This window comes from Ursus maritimus, unplaced genomic scaffold (assembly GCF_017311325.1).
Source record: "Ursus maritimus isolate PB19 unplaced genomic scaffold, ASM1731132v1 scaffold_8, whole genome shotgun sequence".
Lineage (NCBI taxonomy): Eukaryota > Metazoa > Chordata > Mammalia > Carnivora > Ursidae > Ursus > Ursus maritimus.
In genome coordinates this window covers 39,619,193-39,638,106 of record NW_024426996.1, presented here as the reverse complement: position 1 = coordinate 39,638,106, position 18,914 = coordinate 39,619,193, and positions in this window count along the sequence as shown.

Below are 18,914 nucleotides of genomic sequence, written 5' to 3'. Positions count from 1 at the left end.
TCTTCCTCCTCTTCTATGTCCTAGTTTTGGAAACCAAATTGACCTCTTAGTCATAGCTGACTGAAGAGGATCGGATGGGTCAGTGGCGTGTAGACACGGTTCCCAGCAGAGAGAAGGCAGCGATTTTCCTGTCTAGGAATGCCAGCAAATTCGAGGAGGGGGCGGGCTTCGCCGCGGTGGCTGCTTCGCCCCGGGTCCTGGTGAAGGAACCCCGCGGTCCGGCTGGCTTTCAGAACCAGCACACCAAGGGGAGCCCCCAACGGAGAGGCGGCCCTGGCCGGGGCGGGCGGGCGCCCGCGCGGCTGTTACCTTTTCGTGTACGGGGTCAGTGCTCAGAGGAACGCCAGGGTCCCGGCCGCCTGCCCGCCGGAGGCTTCCCCTCGCCCCCGCAGGCTTGGGACCCGGCCATTACCACCCGGGAACCTCCAGTCTCGCTCTCCCGGGGAACGCCGGGGGCTCCGCCACCTCCCGCCAGGCAACGGCAGGGGTGGGGGGGATTGGAGGCGGGGCACTGGGAGGACCTGCCTCCGGCCCCGCCCCTCAGACCTGGCGGCGCCTTAAGTTTCTTCCCTCCTGGGCTCCTCAGATTGGAAAGCCCACCAGTTAGCCGGGGATGGGGAGGCAGGTGTTAGCGTGGCAGTGTAGCGTGCATGGAGGCGGGGGAATTTGAACCTTTATTTTTATTTGTAAACTACTAAGGATAAGCTGTGGAGGTAAATGCAATATTTACATTCATTCTTAAAATGTGACTCTAAAATAATTTAGCGGGAGTGAGGGAAACCCTCAGGGTGGCGACCAGCAGGAAGGTGTCCTTAGGTGCAGGTTTGAGAAGCGTCGTTGTGTACGCGGGTGCTTCTTTTAAACACGAGTGCCCGCCGGGCCGGCGGCGCGCTGAGTCGGGCTGTAGGACACGCCCTCTGCCTGAGCTCCTCGTGGAGCCCCGCCCCACAAGCCCAGGTCTGGAGAGCACCGGTGACCCGCCCCAAGTCAACCTTCTTTCTCAGAGAAGTCTGAATCTCGCATCTGGGCCTTATGGAAAACACTGAAATGGTGGGGGATAAAAAGCCATAAACAGAACTTTGGGGAGGTGGGCGGTGAAAGCCAGCGTCTCTACTTTGGCTCCAAGATGAATGGTACTGGTGGCTCAAAGGGGCCTGGAAGTTCTCTTCCTAGGCTGATTTATAAGTTATTGCTTATCGTTTTGGTGGGGCAACTTAACAAAATAAACCCATTTGCTTTCCATTTCATGGGAAACGAAGTTAAATACACTTTGTTTATTTTTAAGTATTTACGATGCCATCTAGCAATGGTCGCATAAGGAGCTGGTCCTCCGCAGTGTTCACACGGTGTTTCATTAGCGAGGCCTCTGAAGAGACTCATGCCAGAACTGTAGGGAATCGCGATGGCAATGTGCGTGACTGGGAGAAAATACAAATGTAGAACGAGGTTGCCTTTTTATGTTCTCTTGGCAGAAAAGAATAGCAAGTTTGAAGCTTCATGAAGAGTTAAGTTGTCTTTTGGAAGACCCTCCAAATGTGATGGGCTCTAGGAGAGAAACACAGTGAATTGGAAAAACCTATCAGTTCTCCTGTGTCTTCCTCCTGTGTTTCTCCTTTAGGACTCCCACAAAACACTTCATTTCTGGTCACCAAATGCGGAGGTTTTTCTCCACATCAAGCAATTCTCTGTGACACCAGCTGGGAGACGTAAAATTTAACTGGTTTTGAACACTATCTATGTGGACATGGTGTCCGATCCCACAGGTGAAGGGCTCAGTTCCACAAGACTGCTCCCATAAGATGCCAATTGGAAATAGTAGGTTACCAACAACTTCTGCCCAATCTGGCTGCAAACTGGAGTTTTCCACCATATTCTTCCCCTTGGATTCGATTATTTGCTAGAACAGCTCACAGAACTCAGGGGGAAACTTACTTATGTTTACATTTACTAAAGGATATTATAAAGGATACAGATAAACAGCCAGATGAAGAAGTACAGGGGGGAGGTCTGGAAGGGTGCTGACCACAGCAGATTCTGTTCCTGTAGAGTTGGGGTGCATCACCTTCCCTGGAAGCTGTCCAGATCCCATGCTATTGGCATTTTTATGGAGGCTTCCTCATGTAGGCACAATCGATTATCAACTCTCATTTCTACCCCTCTCCCCTCTCTGGAGAAGTGGGGGGAAGGCCTGAAAATTCCAAGCTTCTAGTTATGGCTTGGTCTTTTTGAGGACCAGCCCCCATCCAGGAGCCATCTAGAAGCCTACTCAGAGTCACCTCAAAAAAACAACAACAACAAAAAGATGCTTCTAGTGCTCTTAACACCTAGGAATGGACACCCTGTGTCAAGAATGGTTCCTATTGGCCTGAGGAAAAACTCCTAACTCATTAGATTTTAAAGGCTCTTTCAAGTTGGCCTCACTCCTTTCACTTTCTTCTCTAGCCTCGCCTCTTTTTAACCCTCCCTGCCTCTCCATCTCCTGCCACACCTCCTTCCCAATGGCTCTTGTTAAAATACTCTGATCTCCTCTAGGTATATGAATGCTTCTTTGATCACTCAGCCCGGAATGCTCTTTGGCCCTTTTTTCTCTGGCTGGCTCCTACTGTTCCATCAGGCCTCTGATTAGATGATTTTCCTCCACGTAGTTTCCCGGGTTCCTCCATAAGCTCTTACAACCACACCAGACCTCCACCACAGCACCTATCACGCAGTATTGTAATTGCCCATTTCCCTCTATTTTACCACCAGACTAAGCCACTAACCTGTGCCCAAAAGGAAGCTGCACCTGTAAAGAGCCTGAGCTTTCAAGTCCAAGAACCTGGTTCCAACCCCAGTTCCTGCATTCATAAGTTGTGTGCACTTCAGAAAGTTTCTTAATCTGTCTGGGTGTCAGTTTCCCATCTGTAAAGAAGGAGAATCACTATAAAGACTACTGAGATAATGCACATGAAGCATTTGCATATAGCCAGGCAATTTAGTAGATGCTCATTAAATAGTAGTTATAAATGGTAACAGTTCTGCCCCAAAGTATCCTCCCTAGACTGAACTCCTCTCAAAAGAGTGGACACCCTCTCATCACCACTGAGTGGAGAGAGGGGAAGAAGAAAACTATGATGTTCCTGACCCCCCCCCAAAATCCTCATTAGCTGTATGTACTTACAGAGGTTATTTGTCTTTCATTCTCAGTTTCTTTATCTGAACATGTGTAATTAGTATCATCACAGGATAGACATGGAAGTATTTTGAAAAGATACAGCATTTTGAAACAACACATTCCTTTCCCTATTTTTTTATTGAAAGCAATGTGATTTTAGAACAATAAAACAGTGAAACCAGCTGGGGGCTAAGAGACCATAAATAATGTAAAACAGCAAACCCCCACTTTAAGCGTAACATTTTCCTTCCTGCATCCTTTATACCAGAAAAGACAAGAAAAGTTGTAAAACCAGTTGTTGGAAATTCCACCACACTTTCTGCCCCTGCCTACCAAGATAGCAGTGAGACAAGCCAAGCATGTGAACAGCTTGTATAAAAATCCTCAACAGTCAGGAAAATCTATATCCTGCACAACACAGCCTTAGATCATTGAGATTATTATTTTTTTTTTACGTTTATCATCCATGTTAGACAAACTATTAGAAGTTTGTCTGTTAGAACTACTTCTGATAGAAAATGCATTAGCATTCTGGAGAAAAAGAGAAGATTGAACACACATATCTAATTTTGCTTCTTGTAATTTCTTTTTTTTATTTATTATTTTAATGTTTTTTTATTATATTATGTTAGTCACCATTGAGTACATCCCCGGTTTCCGATGTAAAGCTCGATGATTCATTAGTTGCGTATAACACCCAGTGCACCATGCAATACGTGCCCTCCTTACTACCCATCACCGGTCTATCCCATTCCCCCACCACTTATTTCACTTAGCATTATCTCCTCCAGTGCCGTCCATGTTGCAGCAAATGTTGAGAACTCGTTCTTTCTGATAGCTGAATAATATTCCATTATATATATGGACCACAACTTCTTTATCCAGTCATCTGTTGAAGGGCATCTCGGTTCCTTCCACGCTTTGGCTATTGTGAACAATGCTGCTATGAACATTGGGGTGCATATGGCCCTTCTCTTCACTACATCTGTATCTTTGCGGTAAATACCCAGTAGTGCAATGGCTGGGTCATAGGGTAGCTCAATTTTTAACTTTTTAAGGGACCTCCACACTGTTTTCCAGAATGGCTGTACCAACTTGCATTCCCACCAACAATGTAGGAGGGATCCCCTTTCTCCACATCCTCTCCAACAATTGTTGTTTCTTGCCTTGTCTATTTTTGCCATTCTAACTGGCATAAGGGGGTATCTTAGTGTGGTTTTGATTTGAATTTCCCTGATGGCTAATGATTTTGAACATTTTTTCATGTGTCTGTTAGCCATTTCTATGTCTTCATTGGAAAAGTGTCTGTTCATATCTTCTGCCCATTTTATGATTTGTTTATTTGTTTCTCGTGTATTGAGTTTGAGAAGTTCTTTGTAGATCTTGGATACCAGTCTTCTATCTGTAGCATCATTTGCAAATATCTTCTCCCATTCCGTGGGCTGCCTCTTAGTTTTTTTGACTGTTTCCTTGGCTGTGCAGAAGCTTTTTATCTTGATGAAGTCCCACAAGTTCATTTTATCTTTTGTTTCTCTTGCCTTTGGAGATGTGTCATGAAAAAGGTTGCTTTGGCCAATGTCGTAGAGGTTGCTGCCTATGTTCTCCTCTAGGATTTTGATGGATTCTTGTCTCACATTGAGGTCTTTCATCCACTTGGAGTTTATTTTTGTGTATGGTGTGAGAGAGTGGTCAAGTTTCATTCTTTTGCATATAGCTGTCCAATTTTCCCAGCACCATTTATTGAAGAGACTGTCTTTTTTCCACCGGATGTTTTTTCCTGCTTTATCAAAGATTAGTTGCCCAAAGAGCTGAAGGTCCATTTCTGGATTCTCTATTCTGTTCCATTGGTCTATGTGTCTGTTTTTGTGCCAGTCCCATACTGTCTTTGTGATCACAGCTTTGTAGTACAGCTCGAAATCCGGCATTGTGATGCCCCCAGCTTTGTTTTTCCTTTTCAACAGTTCCTTGGAGATTCGGGACCTTTTCTGGTTCCATTGCTTCTTGTAATTTCTATAAAAATGATAGTAAAAAAGGTTGTTTTACAACACACAAGATAAAAAGAGCAAGAGAGGAAACACCGCAACAAGATATAGGGAGCTGGAGAACAGTGAGTAAGTGGTAATTGACTCAGAGAGCTGACCTAGACCTAACTAAGCCTGCAGAGGGAGAGCCCAGAAGCGACAACCCAGTTCCACTACATAATCCCAGAAAGATCTAGAATTGGCAGCACCAGCTACCTCTGGAAGTGGGGGCAAACATGGGGCTGTCAAAGGACTGAGTAATGTCTGTTTTAGAAGCGGTTAGATCCTCAGATCACTTTCTCCCACTCTGTGCAGCAAATCAAATGTTTCTCCACCACCTCATCTAAATACTGGAAGTTTGCTCTCTGGAGGTAGAAAGCAGGTTTCTGAACGAGGTGACATCAGACACAAATAAGGACAGAAGTATTGTACCAAAACCAGAAATATTAACAGAATATTTATATACCAAATATTTTAAGACCCCCCCCTTGTCCAATCTCCTTTTTTTTAATGAGCTCTGGAATGAAGTGAACCAGGGCTATATATTTCAAGCAGGGAATTAGAAAATACTTCTTTAGGGAACATGAGTAATCCAAATCAATATATCTAAAGATACCCACAAAATTTCCCTGCCAAATCACCCTTCAGTGAATTCCATAGTCGAAAGCCCAGAGACTCCAATCAGTTCAGGGCTCTCAAATACGAGCAGATGGTCAAGGATCACCAGATATCTGAAAGAAAGCCCTGTCGCATAAAAGTCAGATGAAAACAAAAGGGAGATAACTTGGAGAAGCAGAGACCATGCAGGCAAAATAATGCCTTCAATAATTATTATTATTAACATGCTCAGACGAATAGGAAAAGTTACTTTATCCATACAAAAAGAACAAGATACTATCCCACTTTAAGACTTACTATAAAGTTATAGTAATCAAGACAATGTGGTATTGGCAAAAGAATAAACAGATAGATCAATGGAACAAAATAGAGAACCCAGAAATAGACCCCCATAAATGTAGTCAACCGATCTTCGACAAAGAAGCAAAGATAATACAATGGAGCAAAGATAGTCTCTTCAACAAATTGTGCTAGAACAACTGGACACTCACAGGCAAAAAAAATGAATCTAGATACAGACATTATACCCTTCACAAAAATTCATTCAAAATGGATCATGGACCTAAATGTAAAAGACAAAACTATGAAACGCCTAGAAGATAACATAGGAGAAAACCCAGATGACCTTGGGTAAGGAGAGGCCTTTTTAAGTGCAACACCAAAGACACAATCCATGAAAGAAATAATTGATAAGCTAGACTTCATTAAAATTAAAAACTTCTGCTCTGTGAAAGACAATATCGAGAGAACAAAAAGACAAGCCACAAACTGGGAAAAGATAATTTGCAAAAGACACATCTCATAAGAATTGTTATACAAAATACTTTTAAAAAATAACTCTTATAACACAACAATAAGAAAACAAAAAACTCAGGGTGTCTGGGTGGCTCAGTTGGTTAAGCATCTGCCTTCAGCTCAGGCCATGGAATCGAGCCCTGTGTTGGGCTCTCTGCTCAGTGGGGAGTTTGCTTCTCACCCTTCCTCTCCCTCTGTCCCTCTCTCTCCGCTTGTGTTCTCTCTCAATCTCTCTCTCTCTCTCAAATAAATAAATAAATAAATAAATAAATAAATAAAATCTTTTTTAAAAAACCTCAATTATAAAATAGGCCAAAGACTATAACAGACACCTCACCAAAGAAGATACATTGATGGCTAATGGGCACATGAAAAGATGCTCCACATCATATGTCATCAGGGAAATGTAAATTGAAACAACGAGACACTACTGCCCACCTATCAGAACGGCCAAAATGCAGAACACTGACAACACCAACTGCTGACAAGAATGTGGAGCAGCAAGAACTCTCATCCATTGCTTAATGGTGCGGTCACTTTGGAAGACAGTTGGGCAGTTTCTTATAAAACTAAGCCTACTCTCACTATACAATCAGCAACTGTGCTTCTCAGTATTTAACCAAAGGGGTTGAAAACTTACGTCCACACAAAAACCTGCACATAGTGCGTAGAGCAGTTCTATCCATACTGTTAAAACCTGGAAGCAACCAAGATGTCTTTCAGTAGGTGAATGGGTAAATAAACTCTGGTACATCTACACAATGGAATATTAATCAGTGCTAAAAAGAAATGAGCTATCAAGCCATGAAAAGGCATGGAGGAATCTTACATGTACATTACTGGGTGAAAGAAGCCAATCTAAGAAGGCTATATGCTATATGATTCCAATGATAGGACATCCCGGAAAAGGTAAAAATATGGAGACAATTAAAAAATCAGTGGTTTGGGGTGGGTGGAGGTTGGGGTGGGAGAGGAACAGGCAGACCACAGAGGATTTTTAGGAGAGTGGAAATACTGTGTATGATATTACAATGATGGATACATGGTATCCATCTGTCCAGATCTGTAAAATGCACAGCACCAAGAGTGAATTCTTGGGTTAACTATGGACTTTGGATGATTCTGATGTGTCAATGTAGGCTCACCCTTGGTAAGAAAAAAAAAACAGCACCATTGTAGTAAGTGGTGTTGATAATGAGAAAAGCTATGCAGGTGTGGGAGCAGGAGTTCTATGGGAAATCTCTGTACCTCCCTCTCCATTTTGTCACACACCTAAAACTGCCCTAAAAAAGAAAATCTTTTTTAAAAAGCAATCTTTAAAAAAAAAAAAAGAATAAGCTGTTCTTTTAAAAAAAGAACATTCAGAAAAATCAAAAGTTCTTGGAAATTACATGTGTAAGAGAAGAAATTAGAACTCAGTACAAGAACTGGGAGATAAAATTGAAGAAACCTTCCACAAAGTATAAAGCAAAGACACATAGACTGCTCATTTCAGCAACACATATATTAAAAGCATTTAAATTTAAATATAGGGAAGATCAGCACAGCCCCTCCCAAACGTGACAACACATAAATTCACGAAGCATTCCATATAATAATAATAATAATAATAATAATAATAATAATAATAACAGCAACAAGTACTAGTGAGGAGGTGGAGAAATCAGAACACTTGTGCACTCCTGGCAGAAATTTTAAATGGTGCAGTCACTATGGAAAATAGTCTCGCAGTTCCTCGAAAAAGTAGACTCAGAGTTCCCATGGGGCATCCGATTCCTGATTTCAGCTCAGGTCATAAACTCAGGGTTGTGGGATCAAGCCTCACATCAGGCTCCATGCTTAACACAGAGTCTGCTTCTTCCTCTCCCTCTATTCCTCCTCCTGCTTGTGTTCTCTCTCTTTCTCTCAAATAAATAAATAAAATCTTAAAAAAAAAAGTAGACACAGAGTGACCATATGATCCAGCAATTCCACCTCTCGGTATACATCCAAAAGAATGGAAAGCAGGGACTCCAGCAGATATTTGTACAGCTTTAGTCACAATAACCCAAATGTAAAAGCACCCCAAATGCCTGTTGGTGGATAAATGACAAACAAAACATTGTATGTACGTGCAATGGAATATTATTCAGCCTTAAAAAGGAAGGAAATCTGACACATGCTACACCATAGATGAACCTTGAGGACATGATACTTAGTGAGATAAGCCAGACAAAAGGGACAAGTACTATATGATTCCACTTACATGAGGCACCTAGAGTGGTCAAATACATAAAGACAGAAAGCAGAATGGAGGTTACCAAGGCCTGGGGGTAAGTGGTAATAGGGAGTTAATGAACCACGGAGTTTCACTTTGGGATGATGAAATAGTTCTGGAGATAGGTAGTGATGATGATTCCACAGCAATATTAATATCCTTAATTCCACCTCACTGTGTACTTAAAATGGTTAAAATGGTAAATTTTATGTTACGTATATTTTACCACAATTTTTGAAACTAGCAATTCAAGCATATCTTAGAGATACAGAAGCAAATATTAAAAGTAACAATTCTGAGAGTTAGAAATGTTTTCCTCTGATCATAGGAAAATGATGGGGGAAGGGACGCTGGTTTTCAAACAAGCTTTGTTAAACTACTTATCTCTTTAAGTTTAGTGCATGTAAAATTTTGATAAGACAATAAAAACAACAATCAAAATACATTAGAAATAATTTAAGTCTCTCAATTTTATGGATAACTGAATCGTGGAGTGGGTAGGACTGTTGGCCAAGGTGATCTAAAACAGTAAGCAGCAGATTAAGAAGTCGAACCAACATGTTCTAAATCAAAGTCCAGCATCTTACCACAACATATTGCACCCCATAATAGCATCTTCCTGAATGTCCTAAAATAAACTTCTGGGAGTCCTGCCTTAAGCCTTCTTAAATTACTTTTCTTCATGTTTTATTAAATGCCTAATAATACTACAGACTTTTCCATTTTGCCTAGCACTATTCATTAAAAATGAACTTTTTTCTAATCCAAACACACTCTGAAGTAACATACTTTTTCCAATTTTTTTCTCTATCTTCATAATTCAAAGTGAATGGAATTTTTGAGGCAGCACTTAATGTCACTCCTTGAATAGTTGGACAGTCTTTGCTATTGATGAAGAAGACACTGTCCTTTATTTCTTGCGGGCAGTATTGCATTGAGTCTAAAAGCCTAACCATGGTAACCTTTATGGTAACAGAAAGCATGTCCATTTCAATTCAATGCAAATCACCAATCTAATATTAATTTTAATGTTATTTTTTTCCTTTAGAAATGTGATATCTTTATAAAGAGCAGTTAGACTAAGAAATGATATATAATTTACCATGCTTCAGACTTTAGAATAAAACCCTATGTGGACACTTCTTCCAATAATACCCCATTAGTTATCAGTTGAACATATACTGGGCATCTATAGAATAATTTTTTAAAGAACTGTAAGGACCTGTCATAAGCATCTTCTTCAACACTGACAAAGTGCTTTTTCCCAGAATAATGTGCTTGACAAGTCATCAATCTTAGAACTCTAAATGAGATTTATTACACTTTATGATACAGTGGTTCCATAAAGCCCATCTGAAGACATCCTATTTGACCAAGCACAAGCTGTGTTTTCTTTTGAAGTTTTGTCCAGTGCAGTAACGTTCCACCCCTCTCTCTGCCTCACACTCCTCTCCTCCTCACTCTTGCTACCTTGGGATTGCACTGACCAATAAGACATTCTCATGAACACTTTGTCTTGGGTTCTGTTTTCTATCCAATTCATATCATAAAAGCTCAATTTTTGGAGGAATAAAACTCTTACAAACTCAAAATAGCCTTTCACAAATTCAGCTGGCAATCATTCAGATGAAGACTTTTTTCTGAGGTCTCCTGAGTCCTGGCAATGGGGAGAGGAGACATACAGGAGGAAGCAGGAGAGGTAGAAGGTGGTGCTAATGCTTATCTCAAGCCTCACTTTTCTTTCCACTTTAAAAGCAGTTAAACATCTCTGCTATCAGCAGATATTTGATATTTATTAATGAACCTAGAGCCTTGAAGATCTTCAAGTGAGGTGAGGAAATGGATGCGTACATTCCTCTAAAATATCTAGAGTATCTAGGCTAGTGTGAACTCTTTGGATTGTTGTTAAGTCCAATGACAAGGGCTAGAAACTCCCTTTCCTTTGAAAGCTAGATGTTAGCCACCCTCTCTGTGCTTGGAGGAGGAAAGAAGTTTAATCTATGGGAAGAAAGGACCAGGAAAGCAACTGGCAACCCTCTGAACTCAAAAAACACCAGCCTAGCTATATTAATCATGGTTTTTATTTTCTGTATGTTATAATGTTTTGACATTGTGGAAGCCTTCAGACTTCCCTCCTAGCATTAGCTGATTTCTAAGGACTATTTTTTTTAAGACTTTATTTTTAAGGAATCTCTACATTCAACATGGGGCTCAAATTCACAACCCTGAGATCAAGAATCACATGTTCCACCAACTGAGTGAGCCAGGTGTCCCCAGGTTAGCTAATTTCTAAAGATAGTAAACACCTCACCCCTGAGCATGCCCCTACATGCAAAGCAACCAACTCATAGCCCACACCCCAATCACTTTCTTTATCAAACTCTCACTCACCAAGCCAATAATCCCCCTGCCCTAAATCACTCTAGGGCCAGGTACTTGATAGCTAGAAACTACTTCCCATAGCCCAGAACCTATAAAACTATTCAAACCATCTAATCGTAATAACATGGCCTGCCTTGTCTTTCCCAAAGATACCACAGCAAAGGCTTGTGCCCATGCTTTCTCCTCATCCTTCTGCCTCCTAACCCACCCTGGTGCTTCCCATGTTGTCCTGCATGGAATGTTATATCTCCTTTTTCCAGTGGTCTGTGAATATGAACTTCTTCCTTCATGAAAGTCGTGTCTGTGTGTCTTACCGTACCTGATTAAAAACAATCCCGAGTACATTTTTCAAGACACCAGCCAAACAGTGCTACTCCTCAGAGACCTGATTGTCATTTGAATGGGGCCTTTCTGTAAGTTCCTAAGTTTTAATCATTTCAACCTCCTTCCTTTGCTTCCCCAGGCCTAGAGAGTGGTAGTTGCTTTCTGCGGCTGTTACATCCGGGACACAGTGCTTCTTGCAGCTTTTCAGCTACAGATTCTTCTTACCTAGTTAACAATTCTTCATATTAAATCTTCTCTGTCAAAATAACTGTGTTTTCTGCTGCTTGACTAGACCCTGATGAATACACAATTTTATGGTTAATCCTGGCACTTGAGTTTGCATCAGAGCTTAATAATTTATCAATAGCTTATGAGATATTGCCAAGGTGGGCGGGGTGGGGGAGGGTTGAGGTATGTGTGGAATAAGCCCAGCAAGTGAAAATTCTGGGAAATCAAAGAGATTCAGATCAACTTATGATGTGTCATTCTCAAGAAAATAATGCTAAATTCCTCATACTTGCCAATTCCTCATCTTAGGCAGCAATGATATTCTAAGTCTTCACCTTCTATTAAATCAATACAGAGACATATCCAAGTTTCTATTGTCAACAAAAGTCGTGATACATTTCTAATCTTACGAAAATCAAGAGGGTTTCAAAAACATATGTCTTTGTCATTGGGCAGCCATAACAAAATACTATAAACTGGGTGGCTTATCAACAAACACTTATTTTGTGCAGTTCTAGAGGCTGAAAGTGTGAGCTCAGAGTGCCAGTATGATCAGGCTCTGGTAAGAGCCCTCTTCTGGATTGCAGACTGTAGAATAGACTTCTCTTTGTATCCTTCAATGGAGGAAAGAGAGAAAACTGTCTCTCTAGTCTCCACTTATAAGGGCATTATTCCCATCATGAGGGCTCTACCCTCATGACCTAAAAAACCCGCAAACAGCCCCCCTCCAAATACCATCACACTGGGAGTGAGGATTTAACATATGAATTTGGGACATAAGCATTCAGTCCCCAACAGCGTGTATAATGCAGAACAAGATTGTGCCCTGTGACAAACTTCTCAATGACATCCTTATGTTCCTAGCACATGAGAATCGCCCAGTTATACCACCAATTATTGTGTTGATGGGTAACGGGAAATACAGTTAAACCCTGCTTATTGAAAGTTTGCATTAAGCCACTTGGCTTTTTATGAAAGACCTACATTATTACCTGTTTCTGCTAAATGAGAGAAATCCAAAGAGTAGTTTCTCTTTTACGCAAAGGGGTGAAAGAAAAATAGCATTCAGCATTGGCTCTGCTGCGAGCCATTACAGAGGCAACACACACCCCAAGCAGCAAAAGTGGAACCACCAAGCTCCTTCCCCAGGAACTACACTCAGCACCTCAGCTTCAAGCTGCAACGGTTTTGAACTGTGCCTGGGAGCATCTGTGCTTTATCATGGCTTATTTTGTGTATCTGCCAGCAAGATGTGTCCTCAAGTATAAGAATGCCTAAGAGAGGTTATTTTTGGGGGTCTGAAAATGCTCAAAAATTTCTCCATATAAATTAAAAATTGCCTCACTGCTTTTCACCATTTTGGCTTCTAAAAGCTTTCATAGGAATGTTCTACTTTGAGACAGGCGAGGGTTGTACTCTGGAGCAGGTGGCAAAGTACCTGGGTTCTAATCCAGCATTACTACTGCATACTGACTTGATAACCTTGGGAAAAGCATGAATTTCGCAGAGCTTCAGTGTCTTTATCTGTCCAGTGGGATTACTAACACTAATTATTCCACCTACTTTATACGTTTACTCAATTCACTAAATATTTCTAGATCATCTATAGGTGATAGAAGTAAAATACGTTCCCTGCCCTCAAGGAGTTTATAATCCAGTATTTTTCTATCATTCAACAAACAGTTGTAAAATACCTCCTACCAGGCACTGTACAAGGAGCTAAAAATATAGAGATGTTTAAAATATGGTTCTTTCCTTCAAAGGGCTTAAAATCTGATAGATAAAATAAAGCCACAGATAACTAGAACAAGAAGTAGAGTGGGCAATGAAAGGTTGAAATAAATCAGCGTGGCAGTTACAGGAAGAGAAGCCTACACCTAGTTGAGAAGGTCAGGAGAGGCTTGGTGGATCTGGTGGCATTTGAACTGACCATGAACACAAACTGGAAAGAAGAGAAGATGAAGGGAATGACCAGAAGAGTGAGCCTAGTTAGCTGTCATAAGAGCCTGAAAAGGAGTGGAGGTGGTAGAAATCAGAGCTAAGGAATGAATATAAGAGATATTAGATGAACAATGCTTGGAAATCCACGTGGGACAATTGTGATAGTAACTGAGAGTTACAGATGAGGATACAACAGTGTATAAGATGGGTGTGGCCTCTGTTTTCAAGGAACTTTAAATTGAGTGGGAATATAAAAAATTTTTAAAGTTCCCCTAATACGGTCTCTGGTTTAAAATAGAGTTTAGAAATGGAACATTGGAAGTTCAGTAAGGCTGACAGATCAGGACACAATTGCCATTAAAAAGATGGTTTGTTATATTCACAGATGCCAAGAGGAGGGGCCATGAATGCCACACCACAGAGAGACACACAGAGAAGCCCCGGGGTCTGTTAAGAGGCAGAGGAAGAGGGGAACACATGGGCAAGAGTCTTTACTGTGATTTGAGTGGGGAGAAATCGGTGAGGCAGGGTAAGCTGGTTTGGGATTGGCTAGTCTGATTAGTTACAGTGGGCTCTGGGGCTTAGGAGCTGTCCCCAAATGCCTGGTACTTGGCCCTGGGTTGATTATGACAGGTGGCCTTGTGTAAGAGAGCCTGATAAGGAAGGTGATGGGGTTATGACCCCTCCAGGGCCAACAAGGCTCCGATGTCAATGCATCAGAATACAGAAAATAAAACACATGGTTCATACAATCTCCTTAAAAGTAGGGAAGTTTATTTAGTTTTGTATCCCTGGCAGCCACCGCAATACTTTGTACATGATATGGAAAGACTCCATAAGTGTTGAATGATCAGGTTAATATATCCCTTCCTTGACTCTTTAACTTTGTTGAAGTTGAATAACTGTAACACATCCTTGGGCATCAGCTCAGAGGTCACTTTGTTCTGGAGCTGGAGGTCCTCTTCAGATTCCTCGGACTCAGACGGGCACCCCTGCAATGGGTACCGCAATGCATTGCCCCAATCCCCCTCCAGCAAAGGAGGGCTGCTAGCAGACAGCCTTCAGAAATTGCCCTCAAGAGATTGTGAATAAAAGTTAAATAAATAAATGATCCTTTTAAAAATTAAAGATACTGTTAAAACCAAAAATGAAAAGTGAGTAATATTTCTTTTGTGGCAAAGCTACTTCATATTCTGGTTAGTGTTCTTTCAATTTCAAGAGACAGAAATCCAACTTGAACTTGCTTAAAAAAGAAAAGGGAATTTATTGGTAGTATGACTGGAAAACAGTCTTTGGTCATGGCTGCTCTCCACTTTCCTTTGTCTCTCGTATCTATTTATCTCTATGTATGACCTCATCTTTTTTTTTTTTAACTGAAAATAGCCTCTCTGTGTTTGGGGACAATGGCCTCACACAGCTTCAGCTTACCTTATACTTATAGCTCTTGATCCAGTAAGGAGAGAGAGAAAAATCATCTTTTTTCCCCCCAGAATCTCTACATAAATTTCAGAGGAAAGTATTGAATTCAGTCTGGAGATAGAAACCATACCAGTTCCTTGAACAGGGAACAGGTACAAAACAGCAATTACTAACTTTAGACTAAGGATTGGTGAACAATAAAATACTAAGGACTAAAGGGGTCCCCTCCCCATCAAGAATGAGATTCAGGCCTTTTGAAGAGGGAATGGCTAACACAGGAACCAGAAACTTACTGGTGGTAAAAAGAAACTTGCCACAGGGCGCTGGCCAGGGCCAGTCTCCGGTAGCAGCTTGCCATCGTGGAAGGGTGTGGACAGGCGGCAACTGGTCTGTAGAAGAAATCAGCTGCTGCCAGAGGGTATGGGCGGCTGCTAATGGGGAGAGCATGGCCCGACGGTATAGCAAGAATTCCCCTGCATAGGCACTACGCTTCCACCCTGAGTAACAGTAATAATGGAGAACTAGAACCCGGAAGGGACTTACCTTCCTGCTGCTATTGCCTCGCAGGGTCACTCCATGGCTCTCTGCTTATGAAGTTTAACTTTCCACTAGCTAGCAGGTGAAAGAGGTATGTTTACAGGGCCCAGCTGCAAGATCACAAAGCAAGGCAAAGAAGGGTGGATTTGGAGCTGAGAGACAATCAGTGAGGCTCTATCCTGCTTGGATTATATGCACAGTCCTGAGCCAATCACTGTGACCGGGGGAAGGAGTATTCTCATTAGCTAAGAGGAGGCCAGGGTCATGCACTTTTGCCTGTGCAGTGGTCAAGCAAATGGCAGGGGGAGCCGCCCCACTGCCACACATGGAACGGCTTCTGCATGGAAAAGATGGATTCTTCTACCGGAAGAAACGAGAGTGATAGGCAAAGAGAAAAAAATAGGTATCCTTTGTATGTTGTATGTTGACCTGTATGTGTCCAGTTTCATTTGGAGTTGTTGGTATAGGCACGGGAAAACCATGGCCTTTTCTTAGGACTGATAACTGCATTTTAATTCATTTAAGAGACATTTATTAAGCACCTACTATGAGAGGAGCTCATCCTTCCTAGTCCCAAACTACTGGCACCTTTGTGGACACAGTTTGAATTGAAAGGCCTAAAAATGAAAAGGTAGTTAAAAAACAAGTTGAAACAAGAATATAATACCTTTATTTACAGATTAAAATGTCCTAAGATGTGTATTTACAGCTTCATAGCAAATTTTTTAAACACTACTCAAGGTTAAGTTGGAACAAGGCAGTACGACCTAGTGGTTCAGAGCACAAATGTACAGCAAGACTGCCCGCGTTCAAATGCAGCTCCACTACACTGTGAGGTTGGGCAAGGAACTGGCAACTTGTGTGGAAGTTTTCTCATACGTAAAACTGGAATAACAATAATACCCACCCCATAGGACTATTGGGAAGATTAAAATAAGCTAACATCTATAAAGTTCTTAGAACAGCACCTGGAACCCAGTAAGCACGATACAACTAGCATGCACTTATTATGAATTGGCTATTATTAGTTGGAGAAGGAGTAATGTGATTTTCCCTCATTAACTAATTTGAAATCCTCTTATCTGCAAAATATGAAAAAAACTTGCTTAAATACGAAAAAAACTTGCCTAAAACTTGCTTAAAACATCTAACTGCTACACATATCTATACATATTTATTAGCACCCATTCTAGAGAAATAATTTCATTATTTTCACTACCTTATAACATTGAGGTAGTCTCCTTATTCCATGGAATAAATCATTTATTCCATGGAACCAAATAAAGCCAAACAAAAACTTATTCTTGGTGTTATTCTGAAGCATACAGAAGAAAATAGAAACCTTTTCTTTTTCCTTTCCTTAAATGTTTGTAAAATTGTATGAAAAGACAAAATCTTCCCTGAAAATAAATTTGTGTATATAGCTTGTCAAAAGAATATTTTTTATAAAAGTACTTTTAGAATTTTTCTTTTTTGCTTTTAATAGGAAACTGCTTCTATAAATCCAATGTTTTAAAATGACACTAGAACATTCCGAGCAAGAAATGTACTCCACCTCTGGCTGAGTCAGAGAAACCCTTTCTTAATGAGGACTCTGGCACTGACTGTGAACCACTGAAGCCTTCCTACTGTGACATGTTCTGCAATATTAGGATAAACTGAAGTCTGAGATATCAAGTATCTCAGCAAGTCCTCACCAGTGTTAGAGTGTCGGGGAAGGCGGGCACGAAAAGAAGGAATTGCATTGCTTTTCCTTTTGGGATAGGGCCATATTCTCTGGTAACTCCTACAACAGAGCTGTGGAACTATGGGGAGCATCCATAAGAGGAAGAAAACAAATGGAAACCAGAGAAAACACCAGACAAAATACATCTATTTGGTATTTATCCTAAATCATCAGTGTGTGTGTGTGTCTTAGTCCATTCAGGCCACTATAACAGAATACCATAGATTGGGTGGCTCAAACACAAAACATTTGTTTCTCACAGCTCTGGAGGTTTGGGAAGTCCAAGATCAAGGCATTAGCAGATTTGGTGTCTGGTGAGAGCCTACTTCGTGGTTCTTTTCCCTGTGTCCTCCTCATGGAAGGAACAAGGGAGTTCTCTAGCATCTCTTTCATAAAGATAATCCCATTCATGAGGACTCCACCCTCATGACCTAATCAACTCCCAAAGGCTGTACCTCCTAATTCTATCACATTGGGAGTTAGGATTCGAACATATGAATTTGCGAATTTGCAGGGGAAGGACATACATTCTAGACCACTGCACACTCACATACAAATGCACACACACACAAAGTATTTCTAGACTAGAAATACCAAGAACTGCAAGAACAAATATTTCTTGTATTAAGTAAAATATATGATATAGTTATAGAATTTTTTATGTATAAAAAAGATTATTTTGATACCAAGATTGTCCTGGTTCCTACAATAGAAGTTTAAGAAATATAACACAGAACTGACAATTTTCAATCTGCACGTAAACTAACATAAAAAGGCCTGTTCAGGACTCTCATAATGAAAGAGATTTAGTTACAATAACATATTATTACTAAAGACATTCTTACCAAAGGTAGAAGTAATAAATGTGGGACAGAGATGCACTACTCTCCTTGTCAAGCATTAAGGAGGGCTACCATGTTTCCACAGAATACTGTTTCCTCCTAGAGAAAATGGGGACAATCATATACCTACCCCTTAGCTTTGTTGGAAGATGAAATTAGACAATGTATATTGCAAAGGCCAACACTCAAGAGTCTGGCATTGATTAGTCCTGATCTCTTCTCTCCTGGAGGCCATTCCAGGACTTAGTGATATGAGGGCATACACAACCACAGCCTTTTGCTTAATCAAAGGGCTTCGGGATGTGGGTCTAGAAAGACAACACAGAGTTGGGGCCTAGCCCGTATCCACAGTGTTTACCACTACCTCATCACGCACCTACAGAGCAGCCTTGAGAAGAGCAGAACTTTGGTCCACAAACTCCCAATTAGGCCAACTCTGTAATTCCAAGGAATGATTACCTTAGCCCTGAGCTCTATGCAAGCCAACACTCCCATAATTTGTGAATGTGCAAAAGGGAAAGTAATATTATCACTTGTACACATTATTATCCTGTTACTTATGGAAAGATAGGACACGTACTCCTAGGTACCTTTAGCAAATAAATAATTCTATGGTTGCAAGAGAATGTAAAACTTTTAAAGACTAGGTTGGGAATTGATTAAAGCAAAA